The sequence below is a fragment of the Arachis hypogaea genome, chromosome 11 (genome assembly GCF_003086295.3).
Source record: "Arachis hypogaea cultivar Tifrunner chromosome 11, arahy.Tifrunner.gnm2.J5K5, whole genome shotgun sequence".
Classification (NCBI taxonomy): domain Eukaryota; kingdom Viridiplantae; phylum Streptophyta; class Magnoliopsida; order Fabales; family Fabaceae; genus Arachis; species Arachis hypogaea.
The window spans coordinates 60,846,119-60,850,485 of NC_092046.1; positions in this window are offsets into that span (position 1 = coordinate 60,846,119).

Sequence of the window (4,367 nt, forward strand, 5' to 3'; positions counted from 1 at the left end):
GAAAGCATGATTAGGCGAGAATTCAGTGAAACAACCCCTAAACACTTGAGTGAATAGAGCGGATACACATCCGGTGAGGGTCAGATTGCTCAATTACATGTATTCACCACTATCATCTATATTCATGCAAGTTTGTAAATCCTTTTGATAATTCAATGCAATTGTGGGTTGGATTTTGATTCTCATCACTCTAGCCCTTATGCTCATATATGTTCTCTTGGAAGTTGAATTGTTTTGACCAAGCATTTACATTCATATAGATAGTTTGCATTTAGATAGTTTAGTTGCATTGAATAAATGTCATACGCTTTGCTTCATTCTTGGTTTAGCATGAGGACATGCTAAGGTTTAAGTGTCGGGAGGTTGATAAACTCCTTTTTTAGGGTTTATCTTGTGTGGAATTTAGAGCATTTTGATAACCTTCCCTCACATTTATTCAATGAAATAGTATGATTTTGTGATTGTCTCCTTATTTGTACTTAGATGTGAAAACATGCTTTTTAGACCTTTAATTTGATGATTTTCTTATCTTCCTTTGATTCCACTAGATGCTTTGATGTGTTTGCTAGTGATTTCAGATTGAAAAGGGCTAGGAAAGGATCAAAGGAGTGGAAGATAAAGCATACAAAGTGGAGAAATCATGAAAAGCCAAAGATTTGGAAAAAGCCCATGGGCACGCGCGCACTATGCGCCTATGCGCGGATTGCGAAATGCTCCAGGGACGCGTACGCGCACTTTATGTGTACGCGCTGAAGGTCGCACATAATTTTTAAAAAAGAACTCGTGCCTGGCGATTTTGGAGGGTTTCTGGCCTCATTTGGAGCTTAGTTTTTGGCGGAAAAAGGCTAAATAGACCAAGGAATGAAGGGGGAGGCATCGGAGGACATTCATTCACACACTTTAGTCTTAGTTTTAGTTAGTTTTAGAGAGAAAAGCTCTGACTTCTCTCTAGGATTAGGATTAGGATTAGGTTTAGTTCTTAGATCTAGATTTCAATTCATGCTTTCATCTACTTCTACCTTTCAATTCCTTGTTGTTACATTCGTCTATTCTTCTATTGTTATAATTTCTTCTATTTTGTTTCTATGCTTTGATGTAGATCTACTTTTGTTCATTCTATTTTCTTTCAATTCAATTTGAGGTAATTCATGATAATTGTGTTTCTTTTGATTGTTGTTATTAATTTCTTGCAATAATTGTTGTTAGATTTCATTGTTGTTGTCAATTTACTTTGCTTTCCTTTTATACCTTCCAAGTGTTTGATAAAATGCTTGGTTGGATTCTTGTGTAGATTTTGTCCCTCTTGGCCTAGGTGGAGTAATTAGTAACGCTTGAGTTATCTAATTCCTTTGTTGATTGATAATTAGAAGTTGCTAATTGATTTGGATACCACTAAAGCTAGTCTTTCCCTTGGGAGTTGGCTAGGACTTGTGGAATCAAGTTAATTCTTCCACTTGACTTTCCTCCATGGTTAGAGGTTAACTAAGTGGTAGCAATGGATAATTTGTGGTCACAATTGAGGAGGATAACTAGGATAGGACTTTTAGTTCTCATATCTTACAAAGAGATTTGTTAGTTGTTAGTTTATTTTCAGTGCCATTTACATTTCTTGTTTCTAATTTCAAATACCCCAAACATACTCCATAACCAATAACAAGGCACTTTATCGCAATTCCTAGGGAGAACGACCCGAGGTTTAAATACTTCGGTTTACAATTTTAGGGGTTTGTTTTTATGACAAACAAATTTTTGTATGAAAGGATTATTGTTTGGTTTAGAAACTATACGTTACAACGAGGCTTCATTAGTGAAATTCTAAACCGTCAAAAATTCATTCATCACAGTACAGTACCCTACTGAAAAAGAAAATTGCATGAGGATTGAAGATGAAGACCCAAACTGGAAGGAGAAGCCCAATAAGTCATCTCTAAAACTCATGAGCTCATCCTTGGGGAGAAGAATAAAACTGAAGAGAGGCAGAAGACTCAAGAGGTTAGAAAAGCTAAAGAAGAACTACAAGCAAAGATCCCAATGGTGACAACTAATAAGAAAGCTCCTGACATTGAGGCTGCCAAAAAGAAAGAATCACCAAAAAAGGGGAAGAACATCAAGAAAAGGGTGCCTAAAGGATGGAAGAATAAGAAGATTCCAACTGAAGGATTCTCACCAGGAGACAAAGTGAGGCTAATCTATTAATAAATGGAAACATCTCCACACTCTTCTGGATACTATACAGTTAGCAAGATCCTTTCACTTGAACACATAGAAATAATCAAACAGGACACTGGAAGGAAGCTTACAGTGAGAGGAGATAAATTGAGGCACTATGATCATCAACCTCCTTAACAGAGGATAATTGTCAAGCTAGTGACGATAAAAGAGTGCTTGTTGGGAGGCAACCCAACCAGAAGTAACTTTCTTTTCTTAGCTATTTCAATAAGAGAGTTAAGTGGATTTCCCTGTATTGCAAGGAGTTAAGTTTGGTGTTGCACACAAAAGTGAAGTCATACGTGAAAAAATTTAAGGGTGAATGTATGATGCTAAGTTTGGTGTTCTACTATAGATTTCATGAAAACACATTACAGCCCCCCAAATAGCATGACTAGTCACTAACTCTAAACAATCATGGAAACTACTTAACACTTATTTACTTTCTAGTTCATAGTTTGCTTTCTTAATAAAAGCACATAATGTTTCCTGCATGTATTCAATTTGCTGCATATAGAAGTAGGCTAGGAACTAATTTTGATGTTCGCACACCAAAGTAAGTTCAGAAGCTTACAAACATACATGCATGCTAACCATTTCTCAAGTGCTTGGGGAACAAGCAACTTTCAATATCTTTGTAGGAATTCATTCAATCTCTTGGAGGGAATATGCACCACCATCTAAAGAAATAAAAGAAGGATACAAAAGTTAAAAGATGGTGACAACAAGGAGGAAACAAGTGGACACCAAGAGGTTGTATTGTTACTTGACTGTCTCTAGCTTAAATGTGTTAATTGAAAGTGCAATTATGCCCTTGTTGATCAGTGTCCTTTTAGTCATGATTCATTTGTATTTTGTTGTTTGTATGCTGCTTTGGCTTGCTAGTTTAAGTGCTTATATCATTTCATCTTGCTTGAATTGTATGCCTTGTTTCCCTATGCTTCGATAAAAGAAAATGTTATGAAACAGAGAGGAGTAAAAGTCCATTTTGGTAGAAGATTAAATAAAATCCTAAAGATTATGTGGTAGTACATGCTTGAGTACTTAGTAAGTTCACAAATAAAGTGGAAGGGTAGAGTGTCCCCTAAGTATATGCTTAGTGTGCTTTGTATAAAACCTTTGTGAATGAAAGATCCTTGCAAAAAGAAAGAAAAAAAAAAGAGAGAAGCTGGCGTTATTGGCCAAGTTAGCCTACTAACGCGAGTACTAACGTTAGCAATAAAGAAATAAGAAAACAATGAATAAGCTAGGCACCAATAGCTTGACCCTAAAGATATATGCCTGTGATGCTTTTGTACTGGGATATGCTTGGATGATTAGGTTCTAAGGAGTACTTCATCACTTGATAACTTGGGTTAACTAACCTGGGATTATCAACCAAAAGTCCCCTATCAAGAAAAACCTTACTACAAAGCATTTAGTAACCCAAAGAGGTGCTGGGCATCAATGTCTCAAGGATTGGATTGCAAGCCATGTGCCTGTGGTGTGTATGCGTTGAGGAGAGGCTTGAGTTAGTAAATCCTAAGGGTGCTTTAACACCTAACACCTTAAACCAACTGGGACGGGAGTGTTGACTGAAAGCTTATCATAAAAAGCTGCCTCAACACAGAACACTAAGTTTCAATAAAAAGAATAAGCCTCTAGCAAGAAAAAGAAAAGCTATGACCTAGAAACCAAGGATCAAAGGGTTTCATAGAAGCAGCAGAGTTAGTATTTAAGGGGATGCTATGACCTAAAAACCAATAAGATTATGAACTTCAAAGATGTCATACATGAAACCCCATGAACCAGGATTGAATATCTTTCAATAAGGGCTTATATCTCTTTGTGTTTTCATTCATTTTTCTTATGGTTCACTGCTTTCTTGGGGACAAGCAAGATTTAAGTTTAGTGTTGTGATGCCTAGGCATCTTTGGCTAGTTTCACAAGCCATTTTCTATAGTTTTTACTTGGTTTCATGCATTTTCTTAGTCAATAAGAAAGCATTTGGATGAGTAATGTATACATGTCTTGATTCAATCAAACATTGTGAATTATAAACATTTTCATGAGACTTATGCAAGAATTACTTGATGCAATGAATGATGCATTATCTTGAGATTATGGTGATAGGCAAGGAGAAGCAAAGGAGAAGCAAAGAAGAAACAGAGAGGCTGTGG